This window comes from Bubalus bubalis, chromosome 22 (genome assembly GCF_019923935.1).
Source record: "Bubalus bubalis isolate 160015118507 breed Murrah chromosome 22, NDDB_SH_1, whole genome shotgun sequence".
Classification (NCBI taxonomy): domain Eukaryota; kingdom Metazoa; phylum Chordata; class Mammalia; order Artiodactyla; family Bovidae; genus Bubalus; species Bubalus bubalis.
In genome coordinates, this window is record NC_059178.1 from 7,555,931 (window position 1) to 7,579,111 (window position 23,181).

General features: G+C 40.0%; 1 protein-coding gene across 21 annotated transcripts in view; it reads left to right on the plus strand.

The window, feature by feature from the left end:
• The window catches only part of TCF4 (transcription factor 4), a 385,872-nt gene that overhangs the window by 277,884 nt on the left and 84,807 nt on the right, over positions 1-23,181 (plus strand). The window contains exon 1 of one of the 21 annotated variants that reach the window (XM_044934848.2): positions 18,417-18,697. The exons of the other annotated variants lie outside the window; for them this stretch is intronic. The gene's annotated coding sequence lies outside the window, so the exon portion shown is untranslated. Of the gene's footprint in view, positions 1-18,416; positions 18,698-23,181 lie in introns of those variants that run through there. 21 annotated transcript variants of the gene reach the window in all.

Genomic DNA, 23,181 nt, shown 5'->3' on the forward strand with positions numbered 1-23,181 from the left:
TTAATCGGGGTGTGAGAGTTGGGCCAAAAGGGACCGATCAGAGCTTTAAGAAGGCCCAGTTCAGCTGTAGGGATTGGCGCAGGCGAATTAACGTGTGTGTGGCGTTCTGTGTGTGTGAATGTGTATACGTGCCGATGTATGGATAACGGTTATTTCTAGCTGAGCATATACTGGAATGCACACACGTATACACAAGTGTTGGGAGGGTGCAGGATGGTTTAGGAAGATGAATAATTTCATTCAAGGAGGCAGTTTTATGAATGAGCAACTGCTGAAAGAATATGTACTTTTCTTTGGAAAAGTGCGAGTAAATCATTGAAAGTTTATAAAACTGTCCTGTTTTTATCTTTTTTAAAAAGAGAGAGAGCCTAATGGGTAATTAGAAAAATAGTTAAGTGTAGAAAGGGAAATACAATTTTAAAACAAATGCCTTATGTTGTGAACCGATCAAGTAAAGTGGTTAAATTTGTAAACATAAATCATAGGATTATGTAACTTCTTTTATAAAAAAAAAAAAGTGCCTAATTTGCAATTGGTAGTTTCTTATATGTAGTTCTTAAGACTTTTGCCTGTTATGTTTTTGACATTCCCATGCGTAACATAGTCAGCCAGTACATTTAATTTTAATGCACTTTTAATGAAAATTTTGCAAGTGATGTTATCACAGTCAGTAAGAAAAAGCGTCTCAGAATAGAATAAAATAGATTCAGGAATTATATGACCCTTATGTATTATAAGAATACTGCTATGAATATAATTTTCCAGAGTTTTTAATCTTTAGGAATTACCAGTGATGTGATTTTTTTACATGTTAATTGTTAATTTTGCATCTGAAACGTCTGAACTGACATTTTAGTTGAAGTTTTGGACATTTTAACACTCTTTTAGCCAAAAGGAATTTTTAAAAATATGTGTTCCCATTCCCACAGCTTGCCAGTTGCCTCTATCATAAGAAAATGCTGAATATGACATCATATCACTAATATGCCCTCTCAGTTGCCAAATATTTTGGTTGTTAGATTTTTTTTTTTGAGAGGATGGTACTCATAAAATCAAGATCGCTCTGTCACAGGAAATGTATTTATAGGCACTGTTTTAAGGCTCTTATTAAAAACAAATCTGGTGATGTGTATCTCTATTGATTCAAACACTAGAAAGAGGCAAATTGTACATACATTATAGTTAGAAAAAAATAGCCATTTGGAACAACAGGAGAAAGCATTTGAAACCACGGATGCTTACCAGTTCTTCATTTTAGCTTTAAGAAACAGGCAACAAGGTCCGGTTGTATGTGTTCTTGGATGGAGCCAGTTCTATACCATTTTTTAAATTGCCTCGTGCATACACTGGAGAAGCAGATTTTTGTTTATTCTGCAGTGTGTATTGTACTGGCTCTAATTCTGCATTCAGCGGCTTTTGATTTGGTGCCAGACATCTTGTGGAGATTGTGTATGCCGTGCGTTAATTGTTCAAAATGCCTATCGAAAAGACTTTACATTTCTTGAGTTTCATTTGTTGTTTGGGGTTTGCATATCCATGCATTTCTGTGGGGATGTGCTCTGGTGACCAACGTGTGTTTTAACCTAAATGGTTGGAGTTAAGTGTGATCAGCTATTTGTTCCACAAGCTTCCCGCTGAAGACTGCACAGCACTGAATTCCTTCTTTTTTTTTTTCCCAGTGACAAGTCAATTACTTGTTTAAATTCAGTTTGAACTCTCTGAACTGAGAGAGGCCAGAGGAAGCAGGTTTTCCCTGTGAATAAACAAAAGAAGAAAAATGTAAAATCATTCCAAAACACTGTGATTTTAGGTTGTGGAAAGAGTACAATTAAGCATTACAGCAGTTCTGATTTCTTCTTTTTTGAACTGGCAACTACATATAGGGTTTGCAAAATCAGTTTTCCTCTAACTCCCCAGCAAGGGCAGTAGTATAATCAGTGATATTTTAGAACAAACAAAGAAAAATGTGGATTTTCTGTTACCTTCAGTTATGAAGTGTTTCCATGACCATAGCCCCACAACATATTATTTCCTTCTTTCCGTAAAATATTGAACCTGTCCTGAACTGTGGACTTTGGAAGTCAAAACCTACCAAAAAAAAATCATAGCCCTAGAGCTATCAAAGGCTAAATCTTGAATATAAACTAGAGTGTAATTTAAAAAAAAAAAACCAGGTTAACTCCTCCTCAGGTGAGAGTATAATGACTTTGACCAACATGAATTGTGTGATTTCTTTTCTCTGTGGATGAGGGGTTTCAGTACAAATGAATCCCATTCTCAGCTACATAAAAAATTTGAAAGCACTACTACCTAACTATGGGAGAGAAGATTTTTGCAGAGAAAATCAGTAGTTTCTTTTAAGAGCTCTGAGCATAAGCATCTATCAGATTATTTCGCTATGTCTGTCCTCGTGGATAGCAATATCAGACGTTACCTGGTCCACCATAAGTACAGTTTTAGTTCTACATTTTGATTTTTATAACTGCTTACATATTCATTGAATAAGAATTTTAATAAGTAAGTATTTGGTCAGAGTCCACCTATCTAAAAATAAAGCCATTCCACAAAGATAAAATTATGGCAAATGAAATTGAAAACAAAAGTGGCGAAATTTCCTCCTAATGGTAATTTAAGATCGCATCATCAGCGCTCGCCCGCGTGTGCATGTGTTAAACGGTATAGAGAAACCTATAATTATTGTAATTGCTCTTTTCGCTTTACACTAACAAGCTTCAAACCATGTTTCAAACTAGTTGTTTTGAAATAGTTATTTGTCAAGTCATCAAATCTCAGAAAGTAAATGGTAATGAGCTTTATATTCTGACTGTTGGTCATAGGATATAGCTTTTCAACTCCATAAAGTTGAGAGAGGAGGACGGTTGTTCATTTTTTTCTGATATCAAGGCCAAAAAATAAAATTATTTCATGATTCCTCGCTAAGATGGAAAAAAAGAAACATTTTTAATTCCCAAATCTCTCAGTTGGGAATATGTTCTTAGGAGAAAGTTTTTCTCTGAATAAGTCAAAATCTCAGCCACCTAAATTGTTTGAAGCTAAAAATCAGGATATGAAGTGTTTAGCTTTTTTTTTTTTTTCAGGTACCACAGGAAGTGCTAACATAGGAAGCTTAATATCTAAATAGCACCAGTAATAATATTTTCCAGTACATTTTACATATCTCCCTTTCTTGGTAAACCTCCCAGTTGGTCCTAGTAGCCTCATGCAGGTAGGAACTAGGTTTTAAAGTTTTCAGTAGTGTATCGACTATGTAAATTCCATTTAATATTTTTGGAAGCTATTTCATAGACTTACTATTTTCAGAAGCATGATTATAAATGAAACTAGCGGGTATAAGTGTATTACGTTAAAAAATGATTGTTTAGCTACTATTACAGAGCAAAAATTTGCTTAGGTTCAAACTAATATAATTTTTCAATTCCCCACTGATTCAAGAAAACAGGACATATCAAAGAGAAAAAAGCATGCAGGAAAAACTTCCTTAAGTGAGCATATTTTGGAGGATGGTTGACAATATAAATCATTTTAATTTACTCATTGTAAAATAACTATGAAGTTTTTCTTTTTTTCCTTCTGTGCCTGATTGCTTATGAGAAAATTGTGTTGATTTTGTTCTGTAGGTTTAAGTTGGTAAAAAAACTCACCAGACACATAATTTTGATATTGTGGCTACATTTTGTTCTTCTGCCTCTGATTAAATTTCCAAAAAATCGCTGTGTGAGATTCACAGATGCCAGTTTGAACATTACTCTGGGGCTAATTTCTTAGAAAAGATGGGCCAGTTACATATTTGGTTGATTTTATTCAATCTCTAATTTCTGGGGGGTTTGAGCATTTTGAAGATCGTGCTGCTAATTGCTGAGCATCCTTGGAGCGCTAGGTGATGGCACTGTTTCGAGGAGGATGAGGAGGAAGGGCAGAGGAGCGCAGGGGAGAGGGCCTAGGGAGAAGGGCGGCCAGGAGAGGGCTGGCAGCTGTTGCAGCCTGTAAATACCTTTCCCACTGATCTGCAGGAAGTCGTGCTGAAGAACCGCTTGTGTCCCATTCCACTCTAAATGTGGTTTGTATCACACTCCCTATTTGCGTTTTGTTGTGCTTTGTTGTTGTTGTTTTTTACCTGAGATTGCAATACCACTGCAGAGGCTTGAGAATTAGTGATTTCTTCCTGGTAACTTATTTTGTAAATGGCTTTTAGCAGAGTTTGATTTTAGACGTTGTCCTGTTTCTTTATTCTCAATGTTATGTGAGTGTTTTTAAGCCCACCTGCAACTTCTGTCACTGTGATGCCACTGAGGGAAAAAAAAATGCTTTTGTGTCATTTCTTTAGAATCACTGTGCAGGCTGTATATACGGTCAGCAACCTGCCATCAGGAGATTCATTTAAAAAAATCTTAATATCTAATCCCATGAAGATATATAGATAGGTTGTGACAGTCTTAGTAGTTGTTAGGATTTAGGTTTACTCTTATCTGAAAAGAAATGCAGGAAGGAAATATTTGTTCTGTATATCAAACAAATACTTAATAACTGAGAATCTCAGGACAGACAGCAGAGGACCACCAGGCTCTTTCCCCTTTTTCCTCTAGTATCATCAGTGTTACAAAAGAGCTGATTTTTCACAGTCAATAATTTTAGACTTAAGTCTTTCAGAGTTCGTATGTTTGAGGATTTAAATTAGCCGTTAGCACTTCAAATATAACTCTCAAGTGACATAGGGTAAAGTTATATGTGATAAAGTTTACTGATTACAACAATAAGATTTGGAACTCTGTGTATTTACAAAATGTTTATAATCTATTCAGGAAGTCGTCATAGTCCTTAAAAAAAGCAAGTATCTGTATATCAGGAAACACAGAGGAATAGTCACAAAGCTGAAAGAGCTACTTGTATGAAATAATTATATTTTGAAGTATGAAGTGATCTGCTAAAAAGCTATTCATGGAATTTTCAGAAAACTTCACTTGTTGGAGGCTTTTGAACATTTTAGCATCTGTAATAAACTATTTGGCACATTTACAGAATCATCTTACACATACAGATACTATTGCATTTTGTTCAGCAAAACAGATTTATTCTTCTGAAGAACCGTTCTTGAGGTTTGGGGCTTGAAAATGGTTTGAGAATTAGGTGTGACTGCATTTCAACTTTTCGAGACTTTTCTTTCTGCAGTGCTGAAGATTTAGGAGTTAGGTTCCAAACTACCACCTTTTATTAACAGATGTATTTATGTCACAATACCATATTCTGATTAGAATTTTTAACATTCACATTGCTGATATTTGGGTCTTTCCATTCCATGTTGCCTCAAGTCCATACTGAGTTGTCTTCAAATTCTTCTTCCTTATTTCTTCAAGAAAGCTGCATGTGTTAATCAGGGCATTTCATTCAAGAGTAACTTGACAGGGACACCATGCCTGTAACATTTTATTTGGGAGAGTATCCTGTTTAAAGGCGGCCCACCCCCAAATGGGGATGAAGAGTGGGCTGCAAACACCTGAGAAGTCAGGGGTGGGAGGAGTGTAGATGATGGTCTAATTTCAGACTCCACCGAGAAAATGCAGGCCGTGGCACCCTCCAGGGACCCGGAGCTGTGCTTTCCTGGAGACCAAATTACACTCCTCTGAAGAGAGGGCACATGGAGGTAATTGGTAGGACCGAGTGGGGAGAGTTGAATTCCAGCTGCTTCCATTGTAGCTGACCTGAAAATGAATAGGGGATGTTAAGAGTGGAGGCTAACATTTGACTTGGGTCTTTCACCTCCACAAACCTAAGGGTGAGAATTATCGAGTCCTGAATGACTGCACTGATAATGATCCTCTTCAAGGGGGAATTGCTATGTTGGGGGAAAAGAGGACTCTCACACCATTTTAAAAATAGTTGATGCATTTACCAACCACAGTCCTGTTACTGTGGCCTCAAGAAAGTTTATCCACAGGATGGAAACACTCCTTGTTTTTATCGCCTGCGTCTTGGGTTCTCACCTCTTTGGGTACCATTTGTTAATGCTCATAATGAAAGACATTTGGAGGGTCCTGGAATCTCATCTCCAAGAAGGGAAGCAAGCAGTGGAGTGTCTACACTCCCTTTTCCCCACGATGTGTGCTTTTCTTTTTCTTTTTTTTTTTAAAGGAGAATGGTGCTGTATTACTCAATAGCTTTTCTCACGAATAAAACAAATTAAATTGATGTTACATGCATATTTAAATCCCATCCAGTTAAGTACTGACGTGATTAAAATAATCAAATGTATTACTTAAAAAATTAAAAAGGATAAATTCTGTACCCCATTATTTTATTGACTTTTAAATATAAATTGCAGAAATGTTTACATTCCTGATGGCATTATTAAGCTAAACTGACAAATCAGAGGAAAAAAAGTTGATTGCCCAGCACATTATTATTTCTGCACCTGTTATTACAATTCAGAAGTGGAGTCTCCACACACAGGAGCCGGATGGATGCTGTTTTCTTAGGCCTCCTTTGTGTGACGTGGGGGTTGGGATAAATGTTTAACAAGTGTAGTTTCACTTTGTAGTGCCTTTTTGCGTGTTGATGTGATTAAAAGACTACAATGTTTTTCATGTAGCTTTGAAATTAATATGCAAATAACAGGGGATGGTCGAGCTCTTCTGTACTAACTGCACTAAGCCTCCCTATGCAGAATGGCGGAGGGTGGGGGTGCGGTATCAGCTTTTTAGTCGACGTTGTTTAAGTATGTGTTTAGTTGCTAAGTCCTGTCCAACTCTTTGCGACCCCATGGACTGTAGCCCTGCAGGCCCCTCTGTCCATGGGGATTCTCCAGGCAAGAATACTGAAGTGAGTTGCCATGCCCTCCTCCCAAGCCAGGGATCTAACCCAGGTCTCCCACATTGCAGGCAGATTCTTTACCTTCTGAGCCACCTGGGGAGCCCTATTTATAAGTCTCGCCAACTTTTCATCTCTGCCTTGTGAATCTGTAAGGGAAAAGAAGGGAAGAAGAGGGGCATATCAAATTGATTTAGGTAGGGTTGCAGATCTGAGCTGAAAATCCTTGAGAATTTTCTTTTCTTGTTATGTATTGGCCAGGAGCTTGGTAGACTTTGAGTCAGTGTTTCAAACCATTGTCAGTAGTTTGGTTTGAAATATGTGTTTTTCTTTAGTTTATTTCCTCCTTGTCTTCATCATGCAGAATCATTTTTCAGACATCTGAGCATAGGTGGCAATGATTGTTGGTGAATATGATTCTAGAATTTTTTGGGTGTTCATTGTCCACAATTAACTTCACAGAGAAATCTAAACTTTCTGAGGCCAGTAGAATAAATAATGCCCTATTCTATTTTTTTTTCTTTTTTAGGTTATTTGAGAATGTCATTATGTTCCTAGAAATGTAATAACATTAGATTTGGACTGAGATAGTTTGAGTTTGTAAAGAAGCGGTTAAAATGCTGTTATTTCCTCCTGGAAGATACTAATCAACACTGTTCATATGAGTTCAGATTTTGTCCTGTGTAATAATTTAAATTCCTAGGTTTTAATAACACTTAATGTGTAGCATGGATCCCACTTAATCTCCCTCCTGGCTTCACAGCAAAATGTTTACATGAGTGAACTGTCAATTTTTATATCAGCTATTTAACTTCTGTCTTTCCAGAGTTAATACTATTTCCATAATTAAGCATATTCAACAGTTAGTTCCATCAGAGTATATCTTTAAGATGCTGTTCTTGTCTATTTTCAAAGCCATCTGTTGGCTAGGTCAGCAGAGAAATGGGGGCCTGGTTTTATTTTAAGGCAAGTAAGTTATTACTCTACTATTGTATTAGACTTTAAGCTTCAGAGAGAGTAAAAGATAAAATCCCATCATATTTTCAGTTTGTTACATTTGCAGCAGAAATATGCGTGCCCAAATTGGTTATTCTCAGCTCATGACAGCTGTGATATTTAAAGTGGTCACAGCTGTTGTGACTTAAAATTGATTTTTCTATTAACACCTGAGAAAAAGACCTGTGCCGTATTAGAAACTTAAATAAGGTAACTGTAAAATTAGATAGGTTGATGTGAATCTGGTAATCGTCCTTCCCAGAGGTTGCAAAGTGCAGCAAACCTCTTGCATGCTTGCAGGGAATGAGCTGAAACTGCTCGAAATAGATCCGTGATTGTTAAATGCATTTACCTTTCAAAGAATTCATGTAATAGCAGATCTTCTTGGCCCAACTTCCAGCATCGGTTGCTAATAAAACCTTTAAGGATTCAGTTGACTTAATTAAACTCCAGAAGGATGACTTACATGAATCATTATGAGATCCTAACCTCTCAACTTTTTTTTTTTTCCACCTTTCAGCTATGACACTGAAAAATGCAAACCCACACTAAGTTGTTCCTTATGGAGGAAGTTTTGGTTTTATGACCCTTTTCTCCATTGTTTTTAAATTATGAAGAAAAACAGATGAAAAAGGAGAAACAAATTATGCCTAAGCAAATTATTCCTAGGCTAGCACTTGTCTGGGGAATCTGTCATACATTTTTTCAGGATCCCTTGACAGGTCTGCTTTAACCTGATTTAGAAAGAGATGGTGCGTCCTTCATGTGTTTGGCTGAGCTATGTGGATGGTGACCTTCTCAGGACACTCTGTTGGAATCTTGAATGTGTTAGGAGATCAGTCACCTATTTAACAATAACCTAGGGAAGTTTTGGTATTGGGATAGTTTCACATTTTGAAGTGGATGATATGGTGTATAAAATACGTAGCTGGCCTGATGCGGAATTATTTATAGATAATCGTGCCTTCTCAGATGCATTGCCAATAGGGAGCTATGTAGATTAAACTCCTTGGCTGGTCCGAGGCTTTTTACCTGTGTAACTCAATCAGAATTGAAAGCATGACAGCCTTTATGATGATAAATGTATGGTCAGATCAGAGAAAGGACGGATGGATGGGTGGATAGATGGATAGATGACATAACTAGACAGTAATAGATAATCCCAATTATTTTATTACTCAACTTGCTTATTCATCAAAAATTTACATATACTATTTTGATTGTTTAGAATACATTTGTGGAAAATAATAAACATTTCCCATCACATAATCAAATCACAGTACAGATGGTTCCAAAAGTTCTAGAATGAACATAGGTTATTTGTTTCCCAGTAATAAGCTAGAACTGATGAGCACCACAAGATCAAAAGATAAACATGTCACTTATGAAGTGATCAGGAATACAAGTGGATATTTTCTTGTTTGACTGAAGGAAGATACTTCTAGCGAGGACCATTGTTTCCGTGAAGATTTATGAAAATGGAAGTGGATATTCAACATACTCTGATTGCAGATAGATATCTTTGGGGAGCATGGCACGCCCCCCCAGGGGACACAGGGCAGTATCTGGAAAACTTGTGATTGTCCCCACAGCAGGAGTGGAGTGAGGGCTTGCGCCTGTCGTTCAGTGGGTAGAAGCCAGCGGCGCTGTCCATCACCCCGTAGTGCGGAGGGCAGCCCCTGCTCATGCCGAAGTGGAGAAGTCCTGCTTTACAAGTCATGTATCTGGATCTGAGTAATTAATTCCTGGCGTGCTGAACCACCTTACGAATGATGGTAGCTTCCTTTTCTTTTTTCTTCCTTCCTTTCCTTTCTTCTCTTCTCTTTTCCTTTTCTTCTCAAACACTTCTCTCTTCTCTAGAATAACGCACTACAGTATTACCCAGGTATTTTCATTATGTACCATTGAAAATGCGAAAGTTTATTTCCGATGTTGTAAATATAGTACATTATTTGCGAATCAACTGGAATGGCTTCCAAACAACTGTTAAGATATGTTGAGTGAGGGATGGTATGGGGAGGGAGGAGGGAGGAGGGTTCAGGATGGGGAACACAGGTATACCTGTGGTGGATTCATTTCAATATTTGGCAAAACCAATACAATATTGTAAAGTTTAAAAATAAAATAAAACTAAAAAAAAAAAATTAAAAAACAAAGAGGAAAAAGGAACCTTAAAAAAAAAAAAGATATGTTGAGTCAATAAGGTACATTTCTCCATAGCCTGAACATACATTGATATCTTACTTTTCAAAATACCTTGTAGTATAACCATTGGTGTATTGGACTCATCCAAAAGGAAAACATTTTTACCATTAATTTTTTTCTGCAGAACATAAAAAGGAAATAAATAAGCATAAAGAAACTAATAAAGTTGAGTATTTTGGCAATAAGGATATTTTTGCATCATTAACCAGGTCCTCTGGACCAAGGAACGTTTAAAGATGAAAACCAACATTAAAGACTTTCTGTTCAGCTTTCCCAATAGCACAGCTTCTTTCTCCACCCACAACTGGGGATCTCTCTCCCTGCCACTGCTGTGCTTCCATCAGTGTTGGATAACTCTTGGCAGTGATTTGGAAGTGATTTTAAAACCTTGGTTGCCTTCCCTAGCATCCTGGGGAGGAAGGTAGCGGTATCTGGTGGCAGAGTCTTACCCGTGCCAACTTGTGGAACCCAGAAGCACACCGTGTGTCTTAGACGCCAAGGTGTGGAGAGAGCTGCCAGGTCTGACAGTAACTGCTGCTGCTCTTCAGCTTCCTCCACATGCCATGCAGGGCTCTCCAGGGCTCCAGGAAATAGGGGTGGCCAGCCATTGGGGTGGCAGCTCTGATTGCAAGTCTGTCTTTGGTGTAGGATATGCTCTCAGTTGGGCTTCCCTGGTGACTCAGTGGTAAAGAATCCACCTGCCAATGCAGGAGACTTGGGTTCAATCACTGGGTCAGGAAGATACCCTGGAGAAGGAAGTGGCAGTCCACTCCAGTGTTCTTGCCTGGGAAACCCCATGGACAGAGGAGCCTGGCGGGCTGCAGTCCATGGGGTCCCGAAAGAGTTGGACACAACTTAGTGACTAAACGACAGAGAACGACAACAACACGCTTCCACCGATCACCCAGCCCATTGGCTGCTCCATTTCAATTATACCTCACACGTATCCTCAGACTCTGCACTGGGAACCTTCCTGTTCCCTAACTAGCTCAGTGCAGCACAGTTTTGTGAAATCACACTGATGCCTTTGGGTTTTACTGTGTCTGTCAGAACTGAAGCTGTTTTATGAGATGGCCCTAAGTTTACATCTATTTTGGTGGGGTTTCTATTTTTTATTGCATAGAGTTGACTGTGTTCAAAGTGAACAGCGGAATGTGTAAATATGTTTATGCGTATGTCAGGCAGGACATAAAGAGGAGCATTTTTGATGATCATTTCATTGATTTGGGTGTTTCTGGGAGATAGTAATTTTTTAAATTGCAAATTTGCTTTAAGTTAGAGCTCTTTGAAAAAGCATGGATCTTTTACTTTTGATCAATCATCGATTATCTGTGTTGGACTCTCAATAACATTCTTCTGTTCAAGTTTCATTCTCTGAATATTAGAATTACAACTTGCCTATGCATTGCTTTTGGAACGTTATTCAGAGAGCCTGCTTTTGTGATATTTGTCAGATATGTATGGAGTCTAAAAATCAGTCTTACTGTGAATTTCTGTAATTACTAGGAAAGTGGTTTACAGCTGAAATAAAGCTTTCAGTAAATACTTCATTGTAGCGATAATTAATATTTAATACAGCACACATGCAAGCCTCAATTCTTTCTGATTGCTTTCTCAAACACCTTCCAATTTAATCCTTCCTGCATCTCAGTAACATAAATGGTCCAAATGTTGTTAACCCAGTTTGCAGTCTGGGTAGAAAAGTCGGTTCCTCAGCGACACTGGCCGCATTTCATGTGCTCGGAAGTCGCGTGTGGTGGCGGTCAGTGGCTGCTGTTTTGGACAGCACAGATACAGAACGTTTGCGTCATTGGAGAAGGTTCTTTTGGACACTGCTGGTCTGGGAAATGATAGTGTTACAGGATTAACTCACTTGCTCAAGATCACATGGATTATAACAGAACTAGAGGCACCTCGGCTATGTATTTCAGCGTTTTTATGAATTTTCATAGCTTTATGCTCAGCACACATCTGAAGTTAAGAATGGATCTTTTAGTGCTACCTAACATTTTAGTGAATGTGCATATTATCTGTGTTCATCTTTTTTTAATTTAAAGTTTTATATTTAAAATGGATAACCAGCAAGGACCTACGGTATAGCACATGGAACTCGGCTCAATGCTGTGTGGCAGCCTAGAAGAGAGGGGAGTTTGGGGAGAATGGTTACTTGTATATGTATGGCTGAGTCCCTTCACTGTTTATCTGAAACTATCTCAATGTTGTTTATCAATCATCTGTATCCCAGTACAAAATAAAAAGTTTAAAAGAAATTTAAAAAATAAATTTAAAGCTTAATATAAAGAAACTTTTTAAAGGATACTGCCCTTTGCCTGGGATACTGCCCCTTGTCTGTCTGCACACAGTCGGACCTTGAATCTCCCTTCTCTGAATAAGAGGTTCTCCATGAGAGGGACTGTGTCTTAATGCATCTTTATATACTTGTTACCATACTGTGAACAACCAAGAAATGTTTACACGGTCAAATGAATGAGCCACCCATGCACCAGACATGCCTATGCCTGTAGTCTTGCCTACAGTTAGGCAAGACTCTTACATAGCATGTTGCCTGAGAGCTGACCTCTGCGGAATTTAGAGAACTCAGACCTTTGCTCTGGCTATTCTAGTACAAAGCAGAATTTTATTAAAAGAAAAATAATCATGTGTATTTATTCATATAATCCAAATACATCTTCATAATAAGTGAAAAAGTCTGTACGTCTCATGCCTTAACACTCATTTAGTCCCTAACTTGATTTCATGGTTTTGAAGTCTTCATATCTTCCGGACAAACTTTCAGTCATTTAGATAGGGCAGGTTCAAAGATTAACATGTGGATTGCTTAAATAATATTTCTTGAATAAACCAGTTTGTATTGAAAGCTTTTATTTAATGTTGTGTTTCTTAAGGTTCCTCCAATCCACCATAGCCCAGTAGGATATCTTTGGTAGAATGAATGAAAGAATAAAAATGTCTCTTTTCATTCCTTTGCATCATTAAGTTGGAGAAATGGGAGTGTTGGTGGTACGATGACCACCTTCATTCAGTGTGCGCATTCAGAATTGTGTGGACTACTCTTCAGTTTATGTCCATGTATAATAGTGGGCTAGCCCTAGGGTGTTATAAAGCATGGGAATGGGGGTTTGTGACTTATACCTGTACTGTATTCATAGATGAGATGATTGCAGATTGTCCCATCCTCCTCTTGTTGGAAGCACCAGGAGCCTGTATAGTGGCATGTCCTGGCTGATGCTTTGTCCTTGAACTTCTGATGGTAACACAAGTCATCATTCCTCTTGGTAATGATTGTGGTATTGAGAGGCATTTGTGTTCTGTGCACTCTTTCAGCTGGTACCATGTTTAGTTCCTGTTATGCAAATATGGCTTTAAACTTAGAAATTCCAATTTGCATTAATATTTTGGTTTCATATAGCTAGCTATTGCATTTCACAAACAAGTGCATTTTAATGAGTATTGGCAGAATGTAGAAAAAATGTTATTCATTAAATTCTATTGTAGAAAATGCAGTCGTTGGTTGCCAGAATCATTAAGACAAAATATAATGTGTGTTGAGGCCACAGGATATTCCTCTTCAAGAATGTTTGGCCCTTATGGCATTCAGTGCTATTCTTACATCCATAGAAGATGGGGGTTGTTACTGTAAAAAAGAAGCCAGGGTACCACTGACATTTGGGTTTATTTTTTAAATGTAAGCATACTTTGTTTTTTTTTATATTTGCCATAAGACCATAAGGAATTCACCTCTGAGTTAATGGGAAGGACTTTAAAAGTCATAAACACCAAGTTGTAAAGTAGTGTCTTACATTTTGATGTTCACCCCTAAAATGGGTTTTTTTGCAGTTTTATTATTATTATTTTCCTTCCTGAGATTTTTATAAAAATTCAGAATGGTAGGCATAAAATTTTGTGATGGGCAATATGTGGGAAAAATAAAAATTTTGCAACTGGATTTTCAAAAACGAACTATTTTAACACATGGACCTTTAAATGCTGCTGTCATGCTGCCATAGCTTGTGGTCCCTAATTATAATGAGCTTTTTTGGTGGTGTTATGGCAGTTGTTTTTTTTCCTCCCCAGTCTTCAACTCACTTTTCCCAGAAGGAGAGTTCCAAGCCTTTGAAAATTCTCATGATTTTGCAAATCCACTCTATTTTTGTCTAGAATACAGGAAAGTTAAAACTGTGGCTGGTATGATGCCATGTTTTGAATCCAATTTTAAAGCAACCCTTTGCAACCCGGGGAGTGGAGCTGACATCTTTGTATCTGTAATGAAGATAATTATACCTGCAAGGTGACATCACTCTCGAAGTAACAAATGCAGTCGAAAACTGAGTCTCTGGTCCTCTCTGAATTCTGTAGACCACTTTTGGCATTTAACACTAAACTCCTCTTTCATGCTTGTCGTTTGAGAAGTTGCTTTCAGATGAATTTACTAAAGCTGACTGACACAGGGTTAAATTAATTCTTTTCTTTATTACTCAAAGTGATACAGACCTTTCTTGGACTAATGTAGCTTAATTAGTGGTCAATTAAAACTGAACATTGCTGAATTGAAGTTCTTTGATCAAACTCCCTGGCATGAGTTCTCTTTCTTTAACTAGCCACCATCTTGAATTCATTTGGAATCAGTAGTATAAACAAGTTTAAAACTGGTTCTTTTATAAGAAAGTCAGCAGGCTTGTATAGCTGTGGTTTCTTTTTTTACTTCTGTAGGCGGCAATTCAAAGGCATGCTAAATGAAAACAGTACTACACCCTAAAAAAATACATTTTTAAAAGTAACACTAAGTAGTCAGAAAACAGTCAGTACCCCCACCTCTTTATTCTAGACAGAAGATAAATTTCCCAATTTCAGTGGTTAATTTTGTCATCATGAAGAGGACTAAAAGAAAGCTCCCGGTCCTCACAAAGTCCACGGTGAAACAAACAACAAGCAAAAATCAAGCTGTGACTTGGGAGGAAGATGGTTCAGGCACCATTACAACATATATGCAGAGATTTGACCTAAATTTAGTGTTCATTTCCTACAGGAGAGTATTTCCTCTCTTTGCCTTTGGAGTGGAGAAATCAGATAGTTTTCGTCACTTACCTGTTGATTTCACCATTTCTTTGCCGGGCCTGTTGTTATCAATGAGAACTGGTGGTGTGGTGGTATTTCCTACTGATTGCCAGGTTGAAACACACGTTGCTTTTCTTAGAATTTGGGTGCAATTTTTAAAAAAAGAAAACAAAAGAGGGATGTGGGGGAGCCAGGAATTGGGACAGGAGAGAATCACTAAATATTTGTAAGTAGATCAGCCTCTCTGGCAGGCTGCGGTCCATAGGGTTGCAGAGTCAAACAGGACTGAAGAGACTTAGCACACACGCGCATGTCTTAATATTTAACGTGCCTGTGTTCTAGTGGAAACATAAATCGATACCATTCCATAATCCCAGTTGTGGAAAGCCTCAGAGCCTAAAAATAACAGAGCTGGCATTCCATTAGTGCTATATATTTTAAAGTATTAATTAAAACTGGCACTTTTGTGCTGGAAATAAAAGTAATAGATTAGGTTTAAATAGAGCATTTGAGCAGTCTGGAATGGCTTCTTTTAAGTTCAGAGGTTTTCACAGAGGAGAAAAGTACAGGGAAGTTTTGGAAGTGGCCATGTCATTTTTTCCCCATAAATACAAAATTTTTATAGTTCTCATTATTTATATCCCAAAATTACAGTTATAACCAATAATTAAGATAAAAATTTCATCACTTGACAGAAAGAGGAATTGTTTTGAGTCCTTGTGCCTTTCAGCCCTCTCTTGTGCTCTCTCCCTAAAGGGCTGATTAGAATGTAATAATTGGGGATGATAGCGGGAGGAAAAGGACAATTCCATTTAATTAAAGATAATTTATTTTACTTTAAATCAGTGATGTCCCACATGAATAAGAGTAGATTTAGCAGATAGGTTTATTAATGGGTACTGACACCGCAGTCGACAGAGAAAGCAAACATTTTCTTGCCCTGTTGTTTTTATTGTGTGTCTGCACCTGATAGGGGCTGTCATCTGACTTACAGAGCTGTAGACTTCTCCCCCACATACGCAATTATTGGTTTATCAGGGAAACCCGCTTGAGCCTCTTCTGAATTAAAAAAAAAAAAAAAGAGGCCAGGAGCTGGAAAAGCTGCTGAAATTCTCAGGACTCCCATTGGAAATGCCATCTCCTCCTGTGACATTTTCTTGACTGATCTTTGAAATAATCTGGTTCCCAGATATCAGGGTAACTTCAGCATTTTGAATGAAGAGTGTCAGATTTCTGTTGGTCTAGGCAAAGTGCTTGCATGAATATTCCTTTAAGAGAACAGGTAGCTTGCACACCATAGATATGAAAAGTGTCACAGAGTGGTCGTTTGCACTGCGTAGGTTCATCTGTGAGACATGATACTGTGGAGAAAGTGAGGTCCTTGTGTCATATTTTTATTGTTGTCTCATGCGTTGCAAATAGATCCTGGAAATTAGGGAAATGTTTTAAGGTTAGAAAGCGGATTCTAACAACACATGGCACTTTTTTTCACATCGTCTTCTCAGCCTGTGACGGTGTTTTAAATGGAATACCTCCAGCAACACTGTGTTCGTAATTCAGTAAATCCTAAAGTACTTTATGCTTCAGGCAAACTGCATTGTTTTCCAGTTTTTACTTGATCTTTCGTGCTGTTGTATTGATCCCTCTTGCCCTCGTATCACATTCCTGTGCTTTTATCTCTGTCTTCTCTTGTTCAGTCGTTTCTGGGCCCCTGCCTGGTACGTTTCATTCATTTTTCTTCTCGGAATGAAATCCAGGTCCCTTGGCCACTTCTTTCTGTCCAGAGCTCCCATGCACATCGGCCCTCTGGTTTTCCTCACATTCGTTTCTTTTTCTACCTGTTGCCCTCCTTTTTCTCTGCAGTTCCTGTAGGCTGGTTTCCTTGTCTCACCTCCTCAGATTTCAGCACCTTGTCTTTCTAGCTTGATTTCAAAAATGAGTTCTATCATAATTATGTTTTCAAAATGAAGGGAAGGAATGAGGTTTTTCTGTCTTTTTTGGAGGTAAAGATCATGGTGATTCGAATCTTTCTTCAGTTTTAAGCCAGATGGATTTATTTTACCCTGTTCTGCCATTTTACTATTCCAAATGGATGTTAGATCAGGGGTGGTGTTACTCAAGGATTAATATTCATCAAGTCTTGATTGCATTAACCTTCCTTCTCCTCAGCCAAAGCATCTTATTCCTGTTTTTGTCCACATAATTGGTTGGTTTTAATAACCTGATCGCTCCAGCCTTGTTTTACTCTGAATCCCTGTCTCTTTTATCCATCTCTTTTTAAAATCATTCTGGCATACCTCGCTTTACCTTTTATCTTTTTTTCTTCTATAATTATTATTGAAAGCATGATAGCTTTCCCCAAATTCTGCTAACAAATAATACTAGAAAAGAGGAAATTTGCATGTAATGTTTTTTTGTTGAGCATTGGGGAATTCTACTTGGATTTTGAAATTCTACTAACTTTCTCCCCCCAAGTTGTATAGTCATGATTCTGAGTAATGGGGAGAGGAAGGCCAGTGTTCAAGACTGATCCTTAATTAACAGTAAAACCCCTACATAGCCATATTGGTGAGGGAGAACGGTCCTAGATTTGCAGTGGGTGAACTCGGTTGTCCTTGTTGGTTTGTAGACTGACGGGTTCAGGGCTCTGTGTGTGTGTATGTGTCTTGTCTGTCTGCTGGAAGCTGGGAGGGTAGAGGGCGATCACTGTGGCTCGCCGCTGTTACTGTCAGCGCCTCCTGCTGGCCTGGAAAGAAAAAGGTACTTGGCTCACAGTGAAGACCTGTCTTCCTGACCCAGGCTGGGTGCGGGGGTGAGATGGTTCCTCTCTCCTGTCCCATTTTCAAGCTGTTTTCCTTCTTTTCTGTCTGTTCCGTCTTTCTCCAGCAGTAATTTCTCTTGTCGTTTCCAGACACCTTCAGCCTCTGACTCTCCCTGTCCTCCTCCACTTCCCTGCTCTCACCGGACCCCATTCCATGGGAGCCCATCCCTCTGCATGGCAGTCATCTAGATGAAATGCTCTGGTTAGCTTGCCTCTCCCGAGGACCTTCTGTGTCCTTTGGAAAATGTCACACATGTTGAAAAATACATACAGGAAAGGACAGCTCCCCTACCCCAAACCAGGAACCCCCCCCCCACTTCTATTCTGGAAAGCAGGCTTCCAGGGCGAGCAGCCTGCTGTATTCCCTGGAGGTGACAGGAACTGGGAGTGGCTGGGGGAGGCTGCTGAACGGGGTCCAGATGCAGCCCCAGCCGAGGGGAAGCCTGGCGCTTGGTCATCCGGGTGGCGGGCCCACCTCCCCTGCTCCATGCCCTCCCCCCAGCCTCACCCTGGGCCCTCCCACCCCGAGGCGAGCCCCAGGCCTCGCAGCAGATGTCTGCGGGCCCGACTCTCCTGAATCCAGCATGAAGTTCCCTCTCTCCCTCCCGTTAGGAACTCTGTGCTGTGGCCCTGCTTGCTCCTTGTCTGTCAGATCGCACTTCTGATGCTGTCAGCCATGTCTGACCAATCAGCAAACAACACCACAGGATGAAATTTAAACAAGGCAGATGCTCAGATACAGGGTTATGTTGACTGGACCTCCAAGGGAAGGCAGAGGTAAGGTCAGAGTCTCCCCCAGTGGGTCTCCCGAGCCTGCCTGATTGGACACCGCGGAGCCCCACTCTGCTGCTTCGGCTTGTATGTCACCCATTTGCTTTGCGCTGCTCCTTTCTCCCCCTGCCACTCACCAGAGCTTTTGTTTTCATCTGCGGCCCCCCGTTCCCTTCCTGCCCTTCGTTGATTCGCTGCCTTTGCTCTTGGATCGGTGCTGAGTGGCATCACGAATGATGCTAGGTTGCCTCTAGGCTGAGGGTCCTTGGCGAACACCACCGTGTTCAGGGTTTCCGTGGTCACACTTGAAGGAGGAGAGGTCTGCTGAGAATCTGGGCAAAGGGATGGGATTGATTGGCCTGATGTATTTTCCCTCTGGGACAGTGGAATTTATCACTGGGCTACAACCAGGGTTTTCTTTCTTACCATGGAGATGCATGGAATTGTAAATGGAGTTTAAATCATCTTTGGGGTGGGGGGTGTTTTAATTAGAAAATATAGAAATAGGTACGACCTAAATGAGGGTGAATCAGCCAGTTCTTGAGCATTGGGGGAATGAGAAAGAAAATTGGTAATTGCACCCCCCTTTACGGTTGGTGTGGTTGGCTTACAGGGTGAGACTGCTCGCAAAAGACGTAGTTCTATCCTCTTACTCCTCTGTTTCAAAGCAGTCAGTTGGTCCATTTTATAACGTAGAATGTTTACAGGGTTCTGTGTCCCCTAGTCCCATCTGGAAAATATTTAAACTTCATAAGATCTGTAAGACTAAAATATCACATATAATGGGATAGGCAGAAGGAAGGAAAATGAGACCCATTGCGTGTGTTTAGAGTAAGTTAGTTGTTTGTTCAGAAGCGGCTGCTAGGAGAATTGGAACAAATAGCTCGTGTGCGGTGACTGGTGGGGTCCAGGGCTGTACATTTCACCACAGAATGAGCCTCGGTTTGTAAAACTGACATTCTGTTGTGACTTCTAAATCCAAACAAATCTCTGCAAATTTCTGCCCGATCGAGTTAATAAGAAAATATATACATGCAGAGGCGAGAGCCCCTTGCTACTTGCAGTTCTGTCAATGTCGGTGGAAATAAGAGATGTTTTTTGTACCTACTGTATTACATTCAACCAGCAATTGCCAGGACCTCCAGCTCAGCAAGTTTTCTGGATTTCTTTTTCTCCCCCTTCGATGAGAACAATGGGATGCAAAAAAAAAAAGCTTCGGAAAAGGAGCTGGGCAGATTTCTTCTAATTGCCTGGTAATTGGAAAGTGGTTTTTCCTTTCTCACTATCTTCCTTGCAGGATGAGAGCAAGGCAGATGTGGCGTCGTGAGAACAGCCTCCTCCAGGCCGGATGTGCGCTGGGACCGGGGAGGTGGGTCCCTGCTCACAGGCCTGTGATCTGTCTCACACCTGTGCTCATTTCATCCCCCTGATCGATGACCTGGTATTAACCCAGAGCGACCTTTCACCTTGGCCTGTTCTCTGGGCCCAGCCCTTGGCTGGCCGACCCTCGTTTCCCCGAGATTTACAGGTGGTTACTGGAGGCGCCGTGCACTTGTTTTTCGTGGTGCACGGTGCACTTAGCAGCCCGGCAAGACCTGCAATTTCATCCCTCTCAAGGGGCCGAGCAGGGGTTGGGAAGGTGGGGGGGGGGGGGTGGCGGGCAGCCAGAGAGGTTGCCGTTTGCATGTGCTTTTCTATTTTGTGGCTCATCTGGTATCAATTACCATTTGATGGCAACGCCAGGCCTGAGGCCCTTTGCATGTTTGTCCTGTGAGAAAGATCTGGAAGAACCGACATATGGTTTTGATCGCAGCAATTGCAGGTTGATAGAATGAATGCAGGGGTGAGGTGGGTGGGTTTCCCTTCCGGCCCTTTCCACTCTGGGTTGCTAATGTGCTTCGCTTGTGGAACTGGTCTTTTCATCATCCAGCCCCTCCCCACTTTCCCCTCCCCACCTCCCTACCACTTTGCATTCCTGGCCCCTGCCTCCTCTGTACTTCCCTGTCCCCGCCAGAAACATGTGGCCCACATTAAGGACCTTCAATTAAAACAAACAACAACAACAACAATTGTGTCCTGCCAACCCCCCCACCCACACACACACACACTTCTTTTAAAGTCCCAGAGCAGATCAGCCTGTGGAGGTGATCAGAATTCTACTAAAGTTCAAAACCAAAAGGGTGGTGGGGAGCGGGTTCCCTCTAGAAGTTCTGGACATGTTTTCAAATGGCTGTTAGTTCAGGTCGTTAAACACGGAAATGACGCCGAAAAATGGTCGTGATCGAGATTATTGCGTGTGGGTACGTTTCATCGAGGACAGCTCTTTGAAACTGTCCTGAGCATCTGTCACGTAGGGGCAGGAATTCTTTGAGGTTCTATCTTCCCGTCCACCTGAGGCCATAAAATGGAAGGGCACATTGGGCGTGTGTAGGGTCTCGATGAGCATCTCCCATCAGAAGGGAGAGGAGGGAGACCCAGCTCTCAGCAGGCAGTGGCTTCTCTCTCACTGAGTGTGCAGCGGTGGGGGGTACCCAGGCAGAGGTTCCTCATTACCGCTGCTCAGCAGGGGTTGCGTCTGTGAGTTTTCCAAGGGAAGGTCTAGTACTGGGGAACAGAGAGGCCAAGACGGGGAAAGAACATTAGAGACACTTTTAATGCTACCCATGAAAGTATTTGCTTTCCAAGTAACATTCCTCTATAATGCTCTCAAATTCACATGTCTCGTAATCTGTTCTGCAGATGGGTAGTCCATGAGGCTGTGACTTTTTCACTCCAGTTACTGCATGTCGAAATATTACTCACAGTTAGGACTTTATATAGTTTAAGAAGAGAATGTGGTATCTCATGAGTGCATGCAGTGATGTCTTCCGCTCCTTAGACTGAAAACCAGCACACCAGGACCGGTCAAATCAAAGCACGTCCTCCCCAAAAGGTTTTAAAATGTAAGACGAGCTGTTAGTTCTGATGGCTGGCTATTGAAACCTAGTTATAGTACTTGACTTCTTCATATTTATTTCTGCATGAGAGTTGATCTCCTTGGAAAGATAGTAAAAAGTAAAAATTTAAATTTGTTGACTTAAATTGTGGGGAGATGTCTGTATGATACACCGTGTTGAGGAAACGGGCCGTATTTTTTACAGTGGTATTGACTATTTCTTAAGATATATGCCTGAGGCTGCTTTTCTCCCCCCTTTGTCCAAGCTTTGTCCCTGGAGTATACACATTGACTTCCTAAAGGATTCTAGTTTACTTTTATGGTCTTGATAATGATTGTATTTTGTTACTTGCTAATCTTTCTACAGTTTAATAAAATTTTGTCCTCTGAGCGATGTTTGAATTCATAGCAACTAGTGGTTAATTGATTTGCTCTCGTCCCAGGTTTTAGTAGTGGGTAGTTAGTTATTTGATTGATATTTACTGGACACAGAGTATAACCTTAAACCCCCATTCAGCTTGACAGCTTAAGACTTAGCATTTCTACTTGCTGCTCATGGATGTGTCGAGAAGTCCGTTTTGGTGATTTTTATTTTTTTTTAATTTGCTTTCCTGAAATATGTAGAGTTGGGGACTCATAGCAAAATAATGTAGTGTATAGTCTGTGAGCCTGTCTTAGGACATGTTGGGTCACTTAACAACAGCTGTGCTGGAGAGATATTTGATGTGAGAAGACTTTTTGAATCTTCCAGCCCTAACACCATTCTGGTTTTGAAATGGGAAAATGGAAAAGAGTTTTGGGGAAGAGAGAGATCTCAGTTTTGAAAGGTGGTGTAGGTAAAAATCTTTCAGCCCTAGCTCAGAGAAACCAACGTTTCTAATCTGTTCCCCAAAGAGAGGACAATAAGTCCGATGGGAAATGCGGGTTTATATTTTAGAGACACACTGCAGAGGCATGTGATAGTGTTAGAGGCCAGCTATATGCTTCTTGCCCAGCATCAGTTTGGTTTGGAGACTGAAAATTTAGGCATATTTGCAGAGATGGCAGTCTTATATATATAAAACTTATCTTTTTTAAAGATTCCCTGCTATTAAAATCTGATTCAACCTTCTACAGTATCTTTTAAAATGATTGAGTTTATGTAGACACAATGATGCTAAAAGATAAAAGCCCTCCTACCTGTGCTTAATACATGATATCTTAATATTTATTAAGAAAAAACCCCTGCTCTTTCAAAAGTCTGAATATAGAGATCCTCAAATTAACTCACTCCATAGAAGTCCTAAAAATTACTAGTATTCTCTTTTTTTAAGTTTGTGGTTTACTTACAAAGGGAGAAACATTTATAAAATTACATTGCAGTGCTTTTTAAATGTATGCAAACAATTCTCAGATCACGATTGAATCAGAGTTACTTTTATAAATTGAGAAAAGAGAATGCCTGTGATATCCCTAGTGGGGTGAAAGCTGGTGCTCATTTTCTGAGTATTCTGGAAAGGTGATTACGACGTTCCTTTCTCTAGATGCTCATGCGTCCTACCAGCCCCCCATTCCC